This window comes from Lonchura striata, chromosome 10 (assembly GCF_046129695.1).
Source record: "Lonchura striata isolate bLonStr1 chromosome 10, bLonStr1.mat, whole genome shotgun sequence".
NCBI classification, from domain to species: Eukaryota; Metazoa; Chordata; class Aves; order Passeriformes; family Estrildidae; genus Lonchura; species Lonchura striata.
The window spans coordinates 6,366,122-6,389,871 of record NC_134612.1 but is presented as its reverse complement, the minus strand read 5'-3'; positions in this window follow the sequence as shown (position 1 = coordinate 6,389,871).

Below are 23,750 nucleotides of genomic sequence, written 5' to 3'. Positions count from 1 at the left end.
CAGCTGTGCTTTTTGATTTAAGACGGCAGCAGAACTTTCCACTGAGCTATAAGCCCATGTATTCAGTTTCCTGGTATCCACACAAGCTAACTGATGGCAGGGGCAGCCCTGCCAGGGAGGTCAAGGACGTGTTTAGATGTCAGGGAGACAATGAGGGCTGGTTCAGAACGGACTCGATGCTGTGACCCCTGGGAGGCACAGCGGGAGTGATGCTGTGCAGGTGAATTCTGCCTCCTGTGGGGAAATACCTGTCCCGCAGGTGGCTGAGCCTCTGGCAGGAGGTCCTGCATTCAGAATGGGACTGCTGGGGATAAAAGACAAGCCTGGCTCCTCCCGGCTCATAACACAGCCCAGCACTCCTTCCATGAGGAACCTGGGGACACCGTGCCTGCAGGGAGCTGTGGGACCTGCTCCCACAGTGAGCAGCGGGGCGTGCTCGGGGTGTGTCGCAGCTCAGTGCTCCGAGAGAGAACTGCAGATATTTCTGCTATTTTTTTTTTTCTACTCTCCCTTTCTTCAGTGACAAAAGACATTGCTGTGACCACTGCTGTTTTGTTCCTCCAAGACAAGCTCTGGAAGCAGCTGGAGATGCAGCAGGTGTTTTGCTATGGTTTCTTACAAACAACAAACACCCCAAGGATTCCCCGGGGCAGAGAGCTGCAGGAGGGGCCGTGTGTCCTCGGTGGTGCTGGCAGGGAGTTCCTCTTTCCCTGGCAGCTGCTGTGCAGTGCCCCAGTCCCCAGCGCTGCCCGAGGCAGGGGCAAGGAAGGGCTGCTGGCAGGGCTGCAGCCACCAAAGGCTGCCAGGCTGACTTGTCTGGCCGAGCACAGATCACTGACCTGCTGCTTGGCTTGGGGTTTGCTGCTGGCCTTGCTGGATCAGGAGAGGGGTCCTGGCTGGGCTGCACGCAGCCATTAGACATGAATCCTTGAATAATCTTCCTTTGAAGTGGGGGCCTGTGTGACCCTGCAGAGGGTTTAGGGCTTTTTTGTTAAGGTGTCCTGATAACCTGCATTATTAGCTGTGCCCTTGGGGATGTGCTTTATTGTCCAGCACTCCCCACAAAGCTGTCCCTTGACACGTGGGGGTGAGGTGTGACACCAAATGCATCAAGATGGGCAGATGAAAACACGTAGGAGAAGAAATGAAGGGGGAGAGGGAAACACACTCTATTTCCTTTTACCAGCATTAAAGGTGAAGGAGGTTTCTCCCCCAGAGCAGATTGGCTTTGTGGACATACTTCTCCTCCAAAATTCTGGCTTTTGTACTGTGCAAGACTGGGGGAGATTGCATAGCTGTTCTTTCCAAGAATCCCCCAGAATACCCAGGCTGGGTTATTTTTTCCCCTGGAAGGCTATTTCTGGTTTATTCAGGAGGGAGTCTTACCCCTTCTAATTAAACAAGCAGCATGGCATATCCTGGGAGATGCAGAAAATACTTTTTCTGCATTTTATCAACATGTCTGTGCTGCAAGAATGAGCAAAAGCCCTTCTTGGTGACACAGTGGACAAAAGAGTTATATTGACTGCCCAGCCAGCCTGGTATTCTCTAATACAATGGCAAAGAAAAATGGAAGGCAACTTTGGAAGAAATACCTGGAGCTCAGTGTGAGTCGTGGTGTTTGAAGGAAGTGGACATAGTAGGAATCATTCCTTCTGGAGTGACAGGGACCCTGCAGGGCTGAACCTCCAAATCTTCCTTCCTGAGACACCCTAAGAATGGGGCTGTTGTTCCTTGGGAGCTTGGCCTGCAGGAGGACAGGCTTCTTGGCTGTGTTTATCTGGGCTGGAGCTGAAGGACCTGAGTGGTCATTTAGGGGCAAGATCATGGAACAGCCCTCACTGGGGTTATTTCTTCTCTACCCGAGGTGCCAGGATGCTGTGGAGGGAGCTGGATGCTCTCATGGTGATCCTGGACACCTGAGCTATTGGATGAGCTGAGGACACAACGCTGGCAACAGAAACAAATTCAGCACTGACCTGGAGAAGTGTAGAGGTAACTGGCTCTTGTTTTTGAGAAGTTCTCTCCATATTTGCTGCAGTGTCAGGAGTAAGAGTCAAACAGTTGGAATTTGCTGCAAGTCTTCTGTTTGAAGAAGTACCCCTGGTGTTTCTTTGGGCACCCCTCTGAGCTATGGCTACCAAAACATCATCTCAGGTGCTCTTCAGTGCAGAATCTGGTGCTTGTCAGGATGGGATGAGGTGTGACAATGCCAAAAGGAGACACATATATTTAATTCAGAGTGAGTCAGGCTGGGTTTTGCTGCCTTTGGGCATCGCTGGACCTGAAACCCTGCTGATTCTGTGTGTTCTCAGGACTGGAGTAACACAAAGGAGGTTTGTTGTGTCCCTCACAACATGTGAAACTGGCTGGCAGGAAGAATGTGTCCCCAGGGGAAACTGGACTATTTCTTCTGCACATTTTTGGCTAAGGCCCTGGAGGTATGGATGAAATCCTTATTTTCTGCATCTCCTGCCTTCCTTGAGGGCTACACCTTCTCTCAGGTTGCTGTTACTGCCATTCCCACCTAAAATCCCAACACCAGAGTGGTGTGCTCTACTCCTGCTGCCCTGCCATGGGGATGCTGGGGTATTTGATATGGGCTGGAGTATGAAACACCCGCCAGGTATGGGCTGCTTGCACACTTACAGGCTGTGGGAGAACCCCAAAACGCCAAATCATTTTGTACCTGCCAAACCTTCCAGAAATTCTTTTATCAAGTACCAATACCTTCCAAAAAAACCTGCCAAAAACACCTTTGCCAGGAATTTTGCCACCAGCTGGGAAGAGCCATTTGGCTTGTTCCACAGGTCAAAGCCCCTGGGTGTCTGATGTGCTGCTCCTCCAGCAGCCTGGGGGTGCATCAAGGGGAATCAGAGCCCCTCTCAGTTCCTTCTGCTGAACCTGGCAGCTTGAGCTCCCACATGGACATTGCACCCAGCTGGGATCAGCATTCCAGAGTTGCCATGGAGATGCCTGATGGGCATCTCTAACTTTTCAGAAACCTGTCAGGATGCCAGGGCATCCTAAGCAACATTAATGATGCTGAAATACATTCCTTCTGCTCCAGGAGGCCCAAAAGTAGTCAGGGAAGGCTTCTCCCTTTGGGAGGGAATGAGCTCACCTGTGGAGCTGAGCTGCCTGTCTTCTTCAGTCACTGCTCCCATCTCCATGTGAACTGCTGGGAATAGGAGAAAATATTATTGGACTTTTTTCTGGACCAGCTGCCCAGAAACCCCATTATGCTTTTTGCTCTGCATGCACAGGGCCAGGAAGCTGAGTGCTGAAGGGCACAGCAGGTCTGTGCTGTGGTGTGCACTGTGCTCTGTGTGGAGAAAGGGAAAGTTGTCCATAAAGAACTGGGAGAAAAAGAGGAAGAAAGCACAGTCAGCTGCACAGTACATTGGCCTGAGTACCAGAGCCACACCCAAAGGGTTAAAGCAGCCCAGGAAGCCTAAGGGGATCCCTCAGGATGCCTCTCGAACATCTCCAGTAATGAGTTTTCACTCCTGTACTTTCATTATCATCATCCCATTGTCCCCCTTAGCTCTGCAGCGCATTATTCCTGTCATTGAGGCAGCTGCAAGGACAGCGCTGTTCCCTCAGCATTCCTCTTGGAAACATGATGGGCTCAGCCTCAGGGCAGGAGTGTGCATTGGCTGTTACCCCAGGAGTGATGCTCTGCTTTGCCTCTCTCTCCCTGGCCCCTTCAGATTGCCCCCAGAAGTCCCAGGTTTGTCACAGTGCCCAGCAGAGCCTGGAATTTGGTTATTTTCTGTCTTTCTAGAAATATTTTATAACTTCATGGGACTGGTTGCCCAGAGAGGCTGTGGCTGTTCCACTACTGGAAGTGCTCAAAGCCAGGTTGGACAGTGGTCTAGTGGAAGGTGTCCCTGCCCATGGCATCACAAACCATGCCCTAATTCTATGAAAATTTATTAGTTCCTTGGAAGCTGGGGAACTAGGGTGATGCCAGTGGCAATTTGCTATTACATCCACCATACAACACCACTTGGAGTTTATCCCTCCTGATTGATAGAATTGGAGAACGTTCTCTTTCTTTTTCCCAAGATCTCCCAAAAGTGGAAAAGCAGAAGAGGTAAAGCCATGTCCTCCATGAATCCTAGAGTGCTCTACTTAAGGTCACATTTTTAAGTACCAGTGTCACCTGATCTGTCACTCCAGTGCTGGTCTCACAGCTGACTTACTGAGGTCATTGGCTTTATTGTCATCCTCACTTGCACAGCCTGGGCAGAGCCTGCAAGGAAAACATGGCTGTCACTTCTCAGTGCTTGAGTGACCAAGCTGCAGACCTGCAAGGGAATGGTTCTCCCTCAAACCTGTGCTTTGCTTCTTGCACTGGATAACTCATGGGGACATCCATTGGTGACATGCACATGGCAGCTCCTTCTTCCCTGCCCTTGCTCAGGTTGTGTTTGGAGCTGGTGCCTCTGGGCTGAGGGCATGGGTTGCCCTCCTGATCTGTGCTGCTTTCTGCTCCAGGCTTATTCAAGCTCATAAAACTCAACCCCAAAGAGCCAAGGAAATATGGAGCGGTCCTCATTCAGTGAGGGAATACCCTGGAGAGGCAAAGCATCTTTATCACTCTAAAAGCACTCCTTAAATAAGCAGCCGCAAGAAAGGTAAGAGAAGAGCTCCTGGATGTTAGGTGTGGGGGTTGTGCTTGTTGTGTTTGGTGTTTGGACACCCCAGTAGAGTCTGGAGTTCTGTGGATGCTGTTGCCAGCACAGCTCCTCTCCAAACAACCCTGCAGCCCTTCCCATCGGTGGTTGAATGCCAGTGCTGGGGGCAAACCCAGGCACCAGCTCTTTGTCTCTCCACACAGGGTCAGATGACAGCTCCCCCCACCCGCCCATTGTTGTTGTTATTTATTTGTGTCCGAAGTGCCTGGGAACATCCCCCGGGGCAGGGAGCCTTTCTCACTAACTGTGGACACAGCACAGGTGAGGACATGCAGAGCCAAAGGAGTAAATGCTGAGTGTCGCTGCAGTGACACCCCTGTCCTCAGCTGTGCCAGCATGGAGGCAGCACCCAGCCAGCACCCTGCCTGCCTGCCTTCTGGTTCATTTGGTGACCCAAAATCGTAGAATCACAGAGTTCTTTAGGTTGGAAAAGACCTTCAGGATCATCAAGTCCAACCTCTGCCTGATCCATCCCCTGGTCAACCAGAACAGAGCACTGAGTGCCACCTTCAGTCATTCCTCAAACACCTCCAGGGATGGTGACTCCACCACCATCCCACCAACAGTGGAACTGGCAGTTCCTTGTGTGGAACAAACAGAGCTTTGGTGGGCAGCATGGTCCCACTGCCTCTCACTGCAGGGATCTCTGGGCAAATCAGGGCTGTACACACAGTCCTGTTTGGTGAAAGCAACAGGTCTCCAATTTAGCAGGAATTGGTTCCCTGGGTTTTGCTTCTTGATCTCAGCTGTCCTAATTAGCTGGCTCCCCTTACAGTGTTTTTCAACTGTACAGAGATGAGCCAAGGACACATGAACGTAACATGATCCAGGAAGATTCCCTGAGTGCCAGGAAGTTGGAGCGCGGCTGCCTCTGCTCTTTATGGCCGTGCTCACTGCTCGGGGCTCCTGGAGCAGGGTTTGGAGCTGTTTGGCTCTCATGTGCTCAGGGCTATGTTGGTGCTGCAGTAACTCCCTGGTGCACCCCTGAGCCCCCACTGTGTCCTGCCATGGGGGCTCTCGTGCCATTGCCCAGGGTGACCACTGCTCTTGGCCAGAACCCTCCCAGTTTACTGGTGAGGGTGCAAGGGCAGGGAAGCACCAAGGGGTGCATGCAGCCAATACCTGCACATGGCTTCTCTCCCTGCAGCCTGGCAGCAGGAGCTGACTCCAGGCCCATGTCCCCAGCCTGTGAGGTGGTGGCCAGGCACAGGACCTGCTTCCTGCCATTGCCACCCCTTCCCTGCTCTTTTCTGCAGCCCAGGAACCCTGTTGTATCCTGCTGTGTCCCTTCTGCTCCTTGTGCCCTTGTCTGAGGAGCAAACGGGGCAGCGGCTCCTTCCTGGGAGCTCTGGGCAGCAGGATGAACCTGCACAACTACAGCCACCACAGGTAGGTCATTCCTGGGTGATTGTGGCTTTTGAGGATTTGCCTGAAGCGCTGTGATCCCTCTGCCATCCACCTTTCCTTAAGGCTGTTTTTTCTTGCCAAATGCTGCCCACGGCTACCCCAGTCTGCTGCTCACCCTGGAGCGGGAGCAGGATCCTCCACAGCAGATGGTGATGCTGGGAGGGCGCTGTGGTTTTGGCGACCGTTCAGCGCTGACCCCTGCCACTGCCAGCAGCTGCTGTGGCCTTGTCCCCGGGGCGCAGTGTCCTGCCCGGCCCGGGAGGCCCAGGTGGCCTCGGCGGGCCCCGTGTGCGGCGAGGAGCCGGGGCCGGCGGCGGCCACGGGCCAAGCGGCTCTGGCCATCTGCTCCGTGCCGTGCCAGGCCGGCGGCTGCTCCGGGCAGCGTCCGTGCCACGGGGCGCGGGCAGCGCCGTAACCGGAGCCGCAGGGCTCGCACAGGAGCTGACTCTGGCTTTTTGGCTCTGCCTCGTGTGTGTTTATCTGGACGTGCAAACAGAGCCCTGGCTGAGCTGGCTGGCTGCTCCAGGCTGAGCCGGTGTCTCTTGTCCCCGTGCCCAGGGCCGTGGGGAGTGGCCGGCAGGGCAGCGAGGGCTGCTGAACGTGGGCAGCGGATTTGGGGGTGTTCTGTGCCTCTTTGCAGTCCAGAGCGGTGGTGTTGGGGGTCTCTGCCTGCTTGTGGCACCAGGTAATGCCAAAGGCCAGGAGCCATGAGGCACCTTGGGATGGGGGAGAGCAGGAGCAGAGCCTGTCCTCTCCCTCTTGGGAGCAGCAGTGAGTGCTCGGTCAGAAACTGGACTTTTATCTAAAGTACACACCTTGGCCATGCAGAGGAAAAGCAGGAGAGGGCTTTTTTCAGCACTATAGAGCAGCTGACAAACACCTGACTCTACATTTTTCATTTGAGCCAACCAAACGAATGCAGCCCAAGGCACGGCTTTCTCTGAGTTGGGGTTTGGTTTTTCAGGGGAGTCTGTTATCAAAGGCAGAAATGTGTCAAAAGGATTGAATGAGCACTGCTGGAGTATTGTGTGCCCATGGACATGGCACAGCATGGGGCTGTGCTTTAGGACCTCAGAATTTGGGAATTTTCTAATAGTCTGTCTTTGAATTTCAGTCTTTGGCTTTCCTTGTAACCTATAAAATGCATAAGGCCACTCCTAACCCCTTGTGAGCCAATCTGGACAAACCTCAGGATTCCCTTAATGCTGGTTTGGGTCAGAGTGAACCTCAAAGGGAAACTCATTTAATTTGAGCCTAAAAATGTGTCAAGAATTGCCTTAAAAGGAAGGATTATCAAAATAAGGCAACATGAAAAAGAACTGCTTGAAAATATACCAGCACTTATGATAACTGAATTTAGGGGACCAGGAATATAAATGTGGGAAGAAATGGGTGGTGGAGGCTCCCTGTAACATTCCCTAATACTAAAGAGGTCTTTTAGTTCCATCCAAAAAGCACAGCAAGAGTAAAAGAAAAAGAAACCTGAATCTAGTTGACTTAAAGGTCATGAGACTTAGCATTGGGATATTTGAGGTCTTGTGATTTTTTAAATGTTAAAACTGCAATGCCTGCGGTGGGAGATTCACTGCCACAATCACCAGCTCTGACCCAGGGATTTGAGCTGCTTCTGCCCTGCTTTAGTGGGGGTTTGATGGTGGAGTTACCAAGTTACCTGTAGGAAAGGTCTTTCATAAGATGTCCATGAGAAAATATCAAATGGGATTTTTTTTCCTAATTCCTATAACTTTTCTGCTGTTTTCTGACCAGCCCCAAAAGTGTTTAGTTATTTAGGATTTTGGCAGCTGAAGTCACCATTGCACCATTTTTTTTTTGTCCTCAGGGATCTCAGCACACCTTGATGAGGTCACCTGAGCCCCTGCCCAAGTCTCAGAGAGTGAGGACCGAGATCTGAGGGTGCAGAGCTGAGGTTAGAGGCACATTTCTCTGTAGCATATGACTTTCTGAGGCTGCCTCTCCTTTCTATAGCCCTGAATTTTACCCACACATCATCTGGAAGCTGTTGGTTGAAATATTTCATGCTCAGTTTATATGTAACGCTCAGCAAGTGTATAGGGCAGCTCTTAAAAGGTCAAGTTTATATAAATCTATAATGCAGTGTATAAAATAGATAATAAATTCAGGACCCCTGTAAAACATGGAAAGGTTTTTTAGGGTAACCCATTTTAATGCTAAGTTGGGGGAGGCCTGCACCTGATCACCCTCATTGGGAAGAATTCCTTCCCAATATCCCATCTAACCCTGCCCTCTGGCAGTGGGAAGACGTTCCTTGTGTCCTGTCACTCCATCCCTTGTCCAAAGTCCTTATGCAACTATTCTGGAGCCCCCTTAGGCACTGGAAGGGACTTGCAGGTGTCCCTGGAGCTTTCTCTTCTCCAGGTGAACACCCCCAGCTCTCCCAGCATGGCTCCAAAGCACAGGGGCTCCAACTTCCACTGGATCCTCCTCATATCCTTTTCATGTTGTGGACACCAGAGCTGGACACAGCACTGCAGGTGGGGTCTTGCCTGAGTAGAACAGAGTGGCAGAATCACCCTCCTCAACATATTGTCCTCAAGCCCTCTCCCATCTCTCCCTTTCCTGGAAATGGCTCCAACATACACCAATCAGCCACCAGCAGATTGTCTCCTCAGCAGCTCTTACCCTGGGCTGGATCCCTGCCTGGGGATGGGGGTTTTCCCTCCTGGAGTTCCTCAGTGTACACAAGATAAGGAAGTGTACACAAGATAGGAGGTACTGTTATGGCCTGAGCAGAAGGGCTGTGATTCACAGAGCCAGTGACATCCCCGGGCCAGTGACACCCTTGGGCTGGATGGTCCCTGATTGACTTCATTCTGGGAAAAGACATCCTCAGTAACTCAGCTTACTGAGAAGCAAATAGTGATGATTCAGTATTGCTGTACATAACTTAAGTGAGGTGAATTCTTGCTCTGCACTTAAATACAGTGAGGCAGGTGCTCAGCTGCTGGAGTCACGTCTGCTCAGAGCAGATTAGTCCCCGTAGGGCAGCAGAGCTGTGGTATTTACACTGTGGTTTACAAACCCGTGGTGCCTCCATGCCAGGAAGCCTCTCCGGTGATTGCCCACACTCTGCTCAGTGCCTGCCAGTCCCTTCCCCACGCAAACACCTCATTAATTCCCATGCTTTTAAGGAAATGAAGCCATACAGAAATACGCCACCGGTAACAAATTACATGGTACTGATGCCACCGATTAATGCTGCAGGAAATAATACTCTATTTCAGATGCTGAATGGTTTTATTTTCCTCCTAAATTAATTTGCCACTGTACAATAAATCATAGAATGAATCACAGAAGCATTTGGATTGGAAGGGACCTTAAAGATCATCCAGTTCCAACCCCCCTGTAATGGGCAGGGACAAAACTACTGTTCTGTCTGCAAGATGCTAAAATAACATGCAGACATTGTCTGAAGGGCTAGAAAGGAGCCTCATTTTTCCCTCTCTAGTTTTCACTCTCTGAGAGCAAATAAGTGGGTAAGTCTGCAGTACCAGGGATGCCCCAGTGCTTCCAGCCTCCAGCACACCTCCCATCCCAGTGCTCCCACCTCACCTATAGGTCCTGCAATATTTCTAAAATCCAGTGGCTGCCAAGACACCATCAGTCCCTCTGGGTTTATCATTACCTCCTTGCCCAGGTGATGCAGAAGCTGTGGAAGTTTCCCATGCTGGTAAGGATGCAAGCAAGGCCTTCTGGTACTCTGTCAAGTTGGTTGAAGCTTTGCTTTCCGTGGAGTGGATGAGTTATGGGAAAAGGAGGAAATGAGATTAAATACTTAGCCTGACAGGCTGATCTTTGCACCTGCCAGGTCAAGCGTCTTTATCATTTACGGAAGCCCATAAAGGAGAAGGTCCCTCTACCTTGCCAGGTGTGGTGGTTTTGAAGGAATGTCCATGTGTGAATGCACCAAGAAATACCCAAACGTGCAGGTGCCATGGAACACAGAGAGATAACAAGGAAATGAGCTGGGGCAGAAAGTGAAAGGAAAAGGAAAAGCAGGATTGGAAAGCAGAGAGCTAGCTGGGTGGTGGCACCTGGGCAGAAAGAGGTGTTTAATGGCATGGGCTGCCTAGAAAGTTCTCTTGGGTAATCACCAAGGTCTTCTGTGGATTCCAGGAGCAGTGATTAGTTTAAACACCAAATTAATCTCACTTAAATTAGGCCTCAGAGTTGGAAGGCAACATTGGTTTAGCAGGGCTGGCATGCAGGGTGTAGCCCACCTCTGTCTGCAAAGATTAGCTCAAAAATAGCCGGGCTATCATTGTCAATATTTTTAATTCTTTATACATTATTTAAAACCTTTCTAAGTGTATGATTAACCAAAACTAGCATCCTAAGACATTTACCTCTCTTGCTGGGTTGCAGTGTGGCTCTGATTGGTGCCAGGCAGTGTGTGGGGAGATGAGGAGGTGCTGCCATCGTCTTTGTAAGGCCATCAGAAGTGGTCTCAGGCCATCAGCCAGGGAAACATCTCAATGCCAGGGACAATGAGGCCAAGACCAGAGACTTCCAGCGAATCAGCAGGGAGGGAGAGCAAGCAGGGTGAACAACTCTTTAGCAGGAGCTGCTGCATCCACAGCTCCAGGTGGTGCAGGCAGTGCTGCAGGTGAGGACAGGTCACATTCCAGGACATTGGGCACATGAGCTGTGAGTCCAAAGGCAGAAGAATTCAGTTGAGAGAATGTGAAATTAAGACTGTTACTGACCTAAACCAAGCTCTGTGAGTCCAAAGGCAGCCACTTGTATGATGTGTTTTAAAACTGGTGTCATGCAGCAGCTCTGTAAGTTCTTATGTGGCGCTTTCCCCTCTTCCCAGTCTTAGTGCTCTATCTTGCCAAGACATAGAATTAGTTAAAAAGAGATTTTCTTTAACCCCACAGACTCTTACCTGGAGAGGATACCCATCAGCCAGGTGTGTTCTCTAACAGCCCTGCAAGTTAGGACTTTGACCTAACTCTTGGCAGCTCAGCTGTCTGGAAGGAGCGATGCAGTGATGTTGGGGTGCTCCACCTGGCTACCCAAACACCAGTGTGGGTAATGGGAAATCACTTTGACAATGTGGAAAATCTGGGCATTATTGAGAAATTAAATCAGTCTCCAGCTGGATTAATTCATTGCTAGTAGCTGGAAAAATTAATTAAGTGAAGATCTGTATCAATCTTGGTGACTTTCTGTAAAGCTGTAAAGTATGAACATTATCCATGGCAAACTGCTACAACAGGAGCTCAGGCTCGGACCAGTGGGAGGTTTTGTGTGCTGGGTTACTGCAGCCCTGGAGCCTGCTGGGAAGGGACTGGGAGGGATGTTCTGGCTTCCAGCCTCTCTGCCAAGGTTGGCAGGATGTTCATATGGGTTCCCCGTAGCCAGCCAGGATGTCCCTGCACTTGTGCCAGTAAAGCGGAGTGGCACCGTGGGTGTGCCTTGCTCCTGTCATTCCTCACATGTTGTCCTGAGCGTGAAGCTGGACATTTAAATCCCCAGCATCCCAAATACCAGCTTCAGGATGAGGCTTTCAGAAAATAAAGCCTGATGAGTTGAGCTCTGACTTTAGGACTGCAGTGAACACAATGGAAATCTATTAGGCACCCTGCAAGGGAATAATTTCCCAGCTTGTACTGGAAAAAGTTGAAGAGATGAAGTCTGAATTTGGGCTAGAGGTATAAAAAATGCACAGGTTAAACTGGCTTTTTGTACATGGCAAGAGATGAGTATCTGAAAGTTAAACTGGCCTTGGCTAGTGTTGAGTGGGGTTATCTGTGCCGGCCATAAATCGAACCAAGATGGCTTAATTGCTCCTTCGCAGTAAATAAAGCTCTAACTGAGATGTCTGCTCTATAATATAGAGGGGATCTCCCAGGCTATGGAGGATGATAGATAGCCATAGAAATCCATTTGGAGGCTCTTTGGGATCGATAAGCAGTTAAGGGAGCGGCGGGAGGATGACATTGCCTGTCTTTGTGCACGGGCACCACAGGGAAGCTGGGCTGTGAAACATGCGAAGGGCAGGGCTCGGGCTCAGAGCCATTGGCTTTATGGTGGCTTCAGGTGTGATTCTGGACACCTGATGTTTGAATACAGAGAGGTAAGAGCAGCCTGTATAGCAGAGTAAAAGGTTCCTGATGCCACAGTGATGGGCTGAGCCATCAGGTTTATTAATACTGTGAGGGCTCCATGGCTCAGAGGGCCCCCAGGGCCAGCCCATCTTGCAGGTAACCAGCCCTGGGGCTGCCTTATTTGGGCTGGAGCAAACCCCCTGTCACAGCGGAGGGAGCTCAGAGGCTCAGAGCTGGTTTCAGCTGAAGGCTCTGAAGAGGTGCTTCGGTGGGGCAGCAGCTCCATCCAGCTCTGTTGGAAGAATCCCTTCCACTCACTCACTGCTGGTGGAATGGTGTGTGTTCCTGGAGTTTTCCTGTGCTGTTTCCCCCATTCCTGGGGCAGTCAGAATGTGCCATTGACCATGGGAAATGTAAATGGCAATGAGCAGTTCATCCCTAATAATTTACCTTGGAATGCTGTTGTGCAGAAGGGAGATGAATTGGCACTTAGCTTCCAGCACCCGCCCTCCTGCCTTTGAAAATGGAAATATTGTCTTCAAGAGGCAGTACTCCCCACCTGGCCTGTGTTTAATCATTAATTCTCCTGTGCTGGGGGACTGCAACAGGAGCTGGCCTAAGCTGCTGCCCCTCCAGCCCCAGTCTGACTGGGATTCAGAACAGACCAGGAAAACCCCAATCTTTTCTGCAGTGGTTGTGTTTAGTGACCCACAGGTGCTTCACCTAGCATCGTTTTCCCTTGGGCACACACTCCTTCCTCATCCAGGAATGCAAAATGCTGGAATCTGTGGGTGATACCAAACTCCCACTGGCCCCAGGAGAAATTAGACACCCTTCCATCCTCTGAATGATTTCCTGTCCTTTTGGAAAAAGGAAAGTTCTCCCTGATGGTTCTGGAGCAGATGCACTCAGCACCACGGTTTGCCAGCAAATGCTTGGGAAGTGCTGGGGGTTGGTCATGCTGTGCAAAATGATATATTACATTTTACCTCATGAGCACATGAGAAAATGGCCTGGCTCACAATACTTTTGGAACGACATGAGGATGTGAGGCTCTTCAGAGCTGATTTGCTTGGCCTTTTTTAATTTGCTGTCCTTGAGCCAATTTTCTTAAGTGGCACTGAGTGTACCCCCATGCAAAGTCCAGACTCATAAAGATGGAGCTGCATGACGTGTTCAGTGCACGAGGGCACTGTCATCTTCTGCCTTGATTTTTTCCAGCAGAAGCTTTGTGATCCAGTCACAGGAATGTTAATTATAATGATTTTTTTGGGGGGGAAAGTGGGGCAAACCCCTGCTAAAAGCTTGTGGACCCATGATGTTCAAGCTGGGCAAACCTAATGGGACAGTTTGAAATACGAGTCCAAACTTGGCTGGGTATTTTTGCTGAAAGGATATTATATGTATTTGAGCAAGTAGCGCCATAATTCTCCAAAAAGTGTGGAAGTATGGAGAAACCCACAAAGTGTAGGAGCAGAAACTCCCTTAGCCACCCCCCTGGCTAAAATGATCCAATTGGTTCTAAAATTGTGGACAGGGAGTGGGGCTGGGTGCAAATGTGCCTCATTTCCTCAGGGAGGCCGGCTGCAAAAACTTCCTTGCAAAAAGAAGGTACCTGTTTTGCTCTTTACCATCAGGAATGTTTTCCCCCTTGTGATATCTATTAAAATGAAACTTTAACTGTTTAAATTGATCCTGCCCTTACCTCTGTGGCCTTATTTAGATGTGCCTGCTGCCTTGCATCCCGTCCTTGCTCCCTTCCTGTGCCAGCCCTGTCACACTGGCATGGAGTGTCAGGATATTGCACATGTACAGGTGGTGCTTCCAAAGGCATCTGTGGGGACAGACACTTGGATCCAGGCTGTCAACATGGACATCACTGCCTGTCCCATGGGAGCATCAGGCTGCCTTCCCTGGAATAGAACATGTTCACAGCATCATTCTCCAGCACTCTCCTGCCAAAATCCCTTTGCCCTCATCCCTTCTCTGCTCTGGCCTCAGGATTATGGTTCTTTTCCCCCAGAAATAACAAATCCCTGAGCTTGGAAGCATTGCATGGACACGTGTGAGCTGTGGGAGGGATGGCAGCTTTATTCTTCGCTTTGGCCACACCATCAGATGTGCTGGGGGAACTGAAAAGCCTGGGCAGGGGCATTGCTGAGACTTGCAGCCATGCAGGAACTGCTGTCCAAATTCAAGATGTTCTCTGTATTTATTTTTCTGTCTGGCTACATTTGGTGACAGCAAATGACCCGTGGTTTTGGGCAGCCGGGGTCTGTGCTACATATTTTTGTTCATCTGTCCCTCCCTGCCAGGTGCTGAAGTCAGACAAGTGGCCCCGGCTGGTGCCAGCTCTGGTTGCTCACACTGGGATTAGCACGTAAACTGGTTCGCTCCCCCTCTGGAGGCTGAGCAGGACCTTCTCTCTTACCCTCCTGCTGCAGTGAAAGATGTCTGTGACTTTGCTTTTGACTTTCTGCAAGAGGTTGTTGTAAGAAAAGGCTTCTCCTGGTTTTTACAGGTGTTTCTGCACCCTGGGTGAATGAGCATGAATGCCTCGTGGTACTCCCTGTCTCAGCTTGGTCTTGTTCTCGACTCTTAAGTTGGACACCAAGAGGGATTAAGGGGAAATGTCAGACATGGGGATCTCCAGGAAATCAAGGAGTAATCTCCAAGTGCTGGGAGACCAAAGAAAGCAAATCCTACATGAGACGGTGAACACAACTGGACTGCTTACAAGTGAAGCTCTTGTGGTTGGTTGCTCTTTTCTGCAGCCTTTGCCCAGGACTCTACAAGTAAAATTAAAATCAGCTGAAAAAATACAGGAGAGAGGAACTGGGCAGATGATGAAGTAAGACAGTAAAACCAATACAGAGATCCTGGGCCACCTCATCAAATAGCAGGAGCTGGCGTAGGGGTATTGATTTCAGCAGAGCTATGCCAGTTTATGCAAGTTAGGACTTTGACCTAACTCACAGTAATAAAGATATCCAAATGCTGGAAACCTTCCAGGGAAACTGTCTCCTTGGAACACATTGATTATTGATGTATATACATATTGATACACACATATTAACACTAAAATCCCACACTAAAGGCAAGTTACAGCTCAATTTCACCATGCCAGGTGGTTACCTGCACAACCTGCCAGAGCGAGGTGTTGTCCTTGGCAGGACCAAACGTCATTGCTGTTCTCTGGTGCTCAGGGAAACTTGATCTTTGCTCTTCCCGTCACCCAGAGCGTGACTGGGAGGTGGCCAGGGGGGTGAGATGTGGGATTTCTGTGAACCTGCCGGGGAACAGGCGTGAGGGGGTAGCCAGGGCGGGAGCGTGCTGCAGGGGGAATGTGCAGACTCAGTCCTTCCTTGGAGAAGCTGGGGCAGTGCTGCTGCCAGGGGGGCTCCTTTTGGGGTCCCTGGGCTGTAACCCTGCCCACCTGCTGCTCAGCAGTGCTGGATCTCATTGCAGGGAGCAGTGCTGGGCAGAGCCTGCCTCTGGCTCACTGGGGGACCCCAGTGAGGAGATACTGGTTGTGCTGGTCCTGCCTGGGGTGCCTGTGGGTGCTGTGCCCTTCATCCACACCCCAACTACCTCCTCAGGGCATCCCAGGAGGTGCTGTCCTTCAGTTAGGACCTGTGAGCCACCTGCACATTCCAGGACCGTCCTCTGAAGCCTACTCAGGTTTGGCTGCCAGAAAAATAAAGTCAGGTCTAAAGCTCTAGGCTTCCCATGCTTCCAACAGGTCCTTGTGAGTGCTGAGCAGGATGCTTAGAAGCCACTCGAGTGGGAATGGCTTGCTTCCATACGCTGTTACACCTGTTTTGAACAGGCTTCTTGTGACTTTTTACACAAAGCCCTCTCACCTTGGAGCAAAGTGACTGCTTAGGTCTAATTTCTTTCAATGGGACTTCAGCATGTGCTCAAGTACTTTGCTGATTTGGTGCCCCAGTCATTAGCTTTACAGTTGATTACTCAAGTGGATTTTAGGTGAGGAAATGGGAATGCTAACATCCAGTAGGAAGAGTTGAGCCAGCACTCAGGCTTAAATTGAAACCAGCCTCAAGGCTGGCCCGTCAGGAGTGTTGGTCAGCACTGAGTTCCAGTGTTGTTCCCATGTTTCCCTGAATCACCCAGGTGTCCTCTGGCCCAAGGGAGCACCTGGACAGTGCCTGGTCCTGGCAGCATCCTCCCCCGGCTCCACTGAACAGTTTAATGGTGTTTGGCAGCTCTAAAATCATGGTCTAAGCGGCTTCCCCCACAGCAGAGAGGAGAATGCCACGGAGCTGATTGCATACACTGGAGGAGCTGATTACCTTCTGGTGTCACAGATCATCAGAAATGCAAACAACCTGCACAGTAAATATACATTTAGGGCAGATCAGCAGTGTGTGCATGCTCTCAGGCCCTCACCAATTACACAAATTGGTACGTTTTGCTCATCGCACCGGCGGATTTGGATGTAATATATCATAGAAAAATCAGCGGCTCACAGCTAAGGTTGTCTGTTGTGCCGTGCCTCTCAACTTTTGGTTGTCTTTTTAGAAGAAAGGTAAATTGATTATTTAAGATGTACATTTATGAAGTTTGTAAAATTGCAGGCACAGGTAGGGGTGGAGTGTGTCAGCATCAAGGTGCTGTCTGGCCTTGAAATAGTGGCATTATCCCCATTCCCAGGCTCTGGCATGTGTTGTGCTGGCTCAGTGGTGCTGAGGGGAAACAAAAGATTTTTTCTTTATTTGATGGATGATTTGCAATCAGCTGTGGGGGCTTGGATTCTGGCAAAATGACAACATTCAATGCAAATGGGGAAAAAGTGTGTTTTTATCTCAGCACCCCCAATTCAGGCTGGCCTGTGTGCTGCAGCCTCCGGCTGCCAGCCACATGGCCTGGAGCAGCAAAACCAAAGCAAACCCTGTGTTTTATCCCTTTGAAGGGGCTTGGCCACACCCTGCAAGATTTTTCCAAGTTATTTAACTAAATGCAATACTGAATAGCCTCAAAAGTGGTATTCTGCTTCAAACATATACATACAAACCTGCATGGTTGTACTGACCTTTGAGAAAACCAAACTCACATGAAAATCAGCTAATCTGAAATGAAGGCTTGATTTTGTCATTGCAGAAGAGGCTGGGAAGTGTTACTTTGCTCAGGTTTATCTCTTCTCCCTCTCCCAGGTCTTGCTCTGGTGTGTGGTACTGTCTCCACACCCTGCTGGTGGGAGCATCGCACCTGCAATCTGGAGATAACCTTTGTGCCTCCAGCTGTGTCTGCCCATCCAGCCCGGGAGATCTTCTTCCCTGTTTCTTCCTTTGGCATTCAGGATCACTGCTGTCTGTGCTGGCGTGACCCAAGCACGCCTGGGGGCGTGGAGACTCCCAAAGATTAAACACTGTGTTTTGAGCTGGTGTTAAACACACTTCATTATAAATCTCCATTTTCTGGGGATGTGCTTGTCTGATAGACAAAGACGTGCATCTCATCCCACGGAGCTCTGTTGTAACTCTGGGGGCTTTTTAGGGAGCTTGTGAGACTCAGGGGGGGCTTTGACACCGCGTTTGCTCCCCCTGGGAGTGCTCCCATCTCCACACTGGGTGCAGAGCCCTTCCCAGCACAGTGGCTCAGCTCTGCAGGCAGCAAGAGGTAAACAAAACACCGAAGAGAAAGGAGGTGGGAGATGAAAAGAAACTTTGATGAAAGAAATGAAAGGGCAGTGAAGGGAAGGGGGTGTAGCATGATGTCACCAGGATATGCTTGAAACTCCTGGAGGGAAAGTGGGAGCCATACTGTGGGAGAGTTGCTGGTTTGAAGGAAATGCTGATGGACGGGGACAGTGAAGGTGCTGGTGGCAGCCCTGTGGCTGCCTGGCCACAGCCACAGTGTGGAGCAGTTTAAGTTGGGAACATGTCATGATCCATCAACCCAACCCAGTCAGAGACTCACAGGATGATTTGGATTGGGAAGGACCTTGAAAATAATCTCAGACTTTCTTGCTATAGGTAGGGACACCTTCCACTAGATCAGGTTGTTCCAAGCCCTGTCCAACCTGGCCTTCAACACTTCCAGGGATAGTGCAGCCACAGCCTCCCCTCCTCCTGACTTTGAAAGATTATCCTCAGCTCAGAAAGAGCTCCTCCTGATGCAGCAGGAGAGCTTTCACCTGGTATCTGAGAGTTGTCACCTGGTGAGGAAGAGCTGGACATGGAATAATAGGGAGAGGTGGTACCCATTGTCTGTGGGTGCTCCCCAGCAGGGCTCTCCAGCTGCAGAGGAGCCCTGCTAGGAAGAAATGAGTCTCAGTTGCCATGTGGCTGCAGGATAAAGAGGGGTCCAGGTGTGCTGCAGGAGGTTGAGTAGTTGAAGTGATGCTTATTGTCCCCTCTGGCAAAGTAGGGGCCTTTTGTTCCTTCCGCCAGAGTAGTGGTTGGAGTTGGCCATCTGCTCCACTGCCCTGAGCCTGAGTGAAGTGTCTGATCCATCAGCGAGCTCTTGGGATGTCGTAGCCTACCTTTGATGGGAGATGTCCTCTGCCAGGTGAGCATTTGTTCTCTTTGCCCAACACAATTCCAGACTTGTTACCTGCCCTTTGCTTCCATCCATTTCAGGGAGTGATCTGGTATTGGTGCACAGTGGACCCATCCACTTGTCTGTGCTTGTGCTGTGAGCCTGGAGCTCTGAGAACACACCTAGAAATGTAATCTAAAAATAATGAGATTAATGATCCCCACTGAAAGTCAGACTTTAGCTTTCCTAGAGAGCAGGATGGAAATTGTAATGGGAACTTTTTTTCCAGTGGGCAGGAATTCTTGTTTCTAGCTAACCAAGACTGAGCTGTAACCCAGCCCGAAGACAGCTTGCCACAGCCTCATTTGTGGAAAATCCACCTTTTTGGTCAATATTTAGCTTCTGGCACACAGCAGAGCAGTGGCTCTGAGGGATGCTGGCCCATGATATCCTGGTGATGCTCAAGGAAGCATGTCCCTGGGAAGAGGTCTCTACCTTGTCCTGTCAGACCTGCTGCCCTTCCCTGCCTGGCTGGGGAAAGCAGGAGGATTTCTGCTGCTTTCCTCTTTTGGTTTTTATCTTTTTGGACCAGATGAAGGTAAGGACTCTCTTTCCTGCTCTGCACAAGGGAGTCTGGATATGCTTCCTTCCATCCCTCCAGTTCACTTGCCTTAGTTCTTGTTGGTGTCTCACATTGTCTAGAAACCTGTTATTCACTAGGAACGTGAAGATTTATGCAGGACAATGTCAGATTCTGTGTAATAAATTCACCAAGAGGTTTTTTTTTTTTTTTACATTACCAGCAACTTGTAACCTCTGTAAAATCAGTAATGATTTAGCTGTAAAGGGTTTGCTGTAGCGTCCTTCAGACGTGAAATGAGCAAATGACATTGGAGGCTGGCAAAGTGAAATGGGGATTCATTCCTTTTCCCAGAACGGGGCTCACTTGTGGACAAATTGGCACAAGACCTGAAGATATTAAATGGGCAAAGCAAGCTTTGGAAATTAATCATTTCCTATTAACGAGGAAGGTTCTGCACTTCTGCATGCCTGCAGGGAAGGAGAGCAGTGGAGGGAGGATGTGTGCCAGTCCCTGCAAATGTTTAGGTCACCTATGGTGTGTAGAGAGCATCTTGTGTCCAAGCCACCGGGTCTTTCCCCGAGTTCCATTGCTTTTCTGGCTCGGGCTTTATTTCTTTCCAGCGGCAGCTGCCGGTGAGGAGCCCCAGTGCTGCCGGCTGCTGACCTCCAGAGGTTGGTGGGGGTAAACCGCAGCCACCTGCGTGGCCAGAGGGGCCTCGGGGTGCTGGTCCCCAGCCCAGGCAGCAGCAAAAGGGGGTGTCTGGCCCCAGCCCTGGTTGATGAGTGAGGAAAGGAGATGGATGGTTTGGGTGAAGCCTTGAGCAGCTCTCCTCACTCGGGTGCTCCCCGAATTTGTACAAGCCAGGAGCTGTTCCCCAGTCTGATGGGTCCATGCAGATCCATGGCCAAATCTGGCCGCTGTTGCTCAGGCTTGGGGATCTCGGGGTGTGCTCAGACTGTAGGAGTGGGGACAGACCCTCCCAGTAACCTGTGCTTGGGTATGTTGTTGGAGACTCACCTCAAATGCTGCTCTGTGAGATGGTCCTGCTGAGGAGCTGCTTCCTCTGTCCATGCCCTGGAGCTGGGATGAGCTGTGGCATACATGGGAGAAATGCCAGCAGAGAGGCATATGTGTTCAGGCTTCATTAGGACAATTTCCTCTGTAATTGGAGAGCTGCCTTGCTGCTGCACTACCCATTCCTGGTGAGGACTGTCACTGTCCCCAGCTGGCTGCAGCAATCCCAAGTGCAAACCTGGCAGAGAGATGGAGAGCACAGGATGCTGCTCAGGTGGGGATTGTCCTTATGACCACAATGAAACAATCTGGTCACAAATGATGGTCTTACACGAACTGTAATAACTCATGACAGTTAAATTTCAGAATTACCTCTGAATAAGTTTCAAGTTTTGGCTGAAAGATCTCTTTAAGCTTTTTTTTTTTTTTTTAATCCAAATTCAGATTTTCCTGTTGGTTTTCTGTAAATTGGTATTTCTAAATGGAAATAATTTGATGTCCTTATTAACTTTATAAAAATAGAAATACAGGTAACAATTAAAAGCTTTTTTTGCAGACCCTGATCAAAAGTCTTTGCGGGCTTTGATCAAAAAGGTCTGATTTTGGTTAAAAAAAAGCTGTTGCTGTGTTTCTTCTTCCTCCACCTGTATTACCCCCTCTGTTCTCCTCCTGCTTCCACTTAGACAAAAAGAAATAACATTTCCACAGGCTCAGTCCGCATCAAAGAGTCGCTTACTTAAAGGGAGGAAGAATATAGTGATGTTTCACTGCCTGTTTTGGATTCTGTGAAGGAATTTCATCCCCTCCCAGTTGCCACATCTCTGGCATCCCTCCCAGATCCGAACTCTCTGGAGGACGAAGGCAGAATTATCTCTGAGCTTTGCAGCTGCCAGATGTTAACCGATGAAACAGCAGCCTTGCTGCTTCCCTCTTCACTCCGGGTAAACCTCTGCCTGCCTGCCCTGTTTGAAATGCAAAACTCCCTCAAATCCCTCTTGAAGGGTTCTTGATGTCTCCTGCCAATCAAGCCTGGCGAGGACTCCCTTTATCCCTCTTTCAGCAGGCTGCTTTAAGAATTGCACTTGTGTGTGGCTCTGCGGAGTGCCTGGGCATCCTGAGCTGTGTGCAGAGGGCTGGGAGCTGAGGCTGGGGCACTTATCCTATCCCTGGAAGTTATTTGTCCTCCTTCCTGTAAGAAAACAATCTTCCTCCCCTCCCTGGATGGAGATTCATGGAACCACAGCTAGGAATGTGCAGGTCACTGGCAGGCTTATCACAGAATCACTGAGGTTGGAAAACACCTCCAGAATCATTGAGTTCAAGCTGTGATGGATCCCCACCTTGTCACCCAGCCCAGAGCTCTGAGTGCCATGTCCAGGAGTCTCGTAGACACCTCCAGGGATGGGGACTCCAAATGTCCCTGCACAGCACTTTCCAATGCCTGCCCATCCTTACAGTGAAGAAATTCCTCTAATGTCCAGCCTGAGCCTTCTCTGGCACAGCTTGAAGCTGTTTCCTCTTGTCCTGTCCCTTGTTCCCTGGGACCAGAGCCTGGTTCCACCCTGCTGAGTTGTAGAGAGTGAGAAGGTCCCCTCTGAGCCTCCTTTTCTCCAGACTGAGCCTCCCCAGCTCCCTCAGCTGCTCTTCATATGACTGTGAGCCCCTGTCAGAGCAGGAGGTTGTGCATGATGGGAGGCAGGATGTGGCGTCTCGTGGTCTTGGCAGCTGATCCCTTGGGAGTGACTGTGGGAAGGGCTGGCTGGATATTGCCAGCTGCCCTGTGGTACCTGTGATCCCTGTTCAGAAGGGCCCAGGGTCACTGCTGGGGCAGTTCACGTGTGTCCCTGGGTTACTGAAGAAGTAGCTTGGTAAAGACCTGGTTGGGAGGCAGGTTTCTCTTGCAAGCAGTGAAATGATCACGGCAGAACTTGCTGTGTGAGGTTTGGTGTGTGCAGAGAGGCCAGGGGGGTGCAGCAGGTCCTTCTGGCCATCGCCTCCTGTGTCTGTGAGGCTGATGATCAATGCAGAGACATTCACTGGCTTGTATGTGTGACTAGCAGGTTTAGGGCCTTGAATGTTCCTGGTTTTGTTCCTTTTACCTGGGAAAAACTGCTGTTAGTGCCCTGGTGATGCCAGCAGGACCAGGCACTTGTGTCCTCTGTGTAAGGGTGCAGGACACATGCTCTTGCCCTTGAGTGCAATCATCCATGTAATTACCCTGTGAGCGATAGGATTGGGGGGAAAAATCATATTATCTTTATGATAGTGTTCATGGGACCACTGATCAAGGTGACAATTGGAAATTCATTACGATAAAGCAGGAAAAAATGGCAAGTTTCCTGTGCATGAGGTGAGCACCTGACCCAAGCCAGCTTTTTGCACTCTGATGTGTGATTTCAGTAGGAAAATATCTGAATGGGACCCCAAAGCAGCGGATATGGAGTGGGCTGGACCATTCTCCCTCCTCCCTCCTTCTTTGGATGGACTTGAACCTTAAAAACTTCCCATCCTTTGTGTGCTTCCAGATATGGGAACACAGCTCAGACTGCAACAAACCAAATGCTAAGAAAAAGTGAAACTCTTGTGGCAGGTTCCCCTCCCTGCTATTTTTTTTTAAGCTTCCAAAGATAAATTGCATTTCGCTTCAAGATAATGAAATTTCCTTGGAGAAGCGACATATTTTTCTGTAGCTTTTGCATTTGGAACATGAGGAGAGTTTTTATTTTAAATCTCCATTGAAAGTGTTTGTCTGTCTATATTTTGCTTTCTTCCTTGTGAATGTTCTGACTTCACAGAGCTAGCAGGGACTCAGAGATTGAGTGTTTCTGTCACTTATTATAGCTTGCCTTGGCATAAAATTTAATCTTTGGATTTTTTTTTTCTCTCCTAAAGAAATGGAAGTTGAAGCTAGATTAGAAACAGATAAAAAGATGCCATCCATCCTCAGACAAAGGAGTTTTTGTTTTTCTCTTGCATTTGCCTTTGTTAATCCTCTGCCTTCAAAGGGAACAAAGAGATCCTTCCACCTGGAGATCCTGGGAAGAAAAGGAAAACGAGGAGAAAGTGGCACAGCTGATCTGTGCTTGTGTTGTCCCACAGCTAGTGGGTCTGCTGGGACTTGCAACTGCCCTGAAAAAAGCAGTTAAGAGGAAAAGCCAGGTAGCAGAAATTGCAGCATCTATGAATTAAAGTGAATTCTTCCTCTCCTAAAGGAACTTATTGATCTTTATCTGTCTTTCCTGTCCTTTGCTAGAGGAGCAGGTGCCTTCCCTGCCTCCTTCCCCATCTCTGTGTCAGGGTGGAGGGGAGGGTGTGGCATGACCATCCCCTTACATGGTGCTTGGTGTCACACTGAGCTGCCTGAACACTCATCCCATCAGTGACTAATATGTTCTCAGGCACTGAGAGGCTCGAGGCACTTGGCACTTGACTATCTCCTGTTTTGGAGCA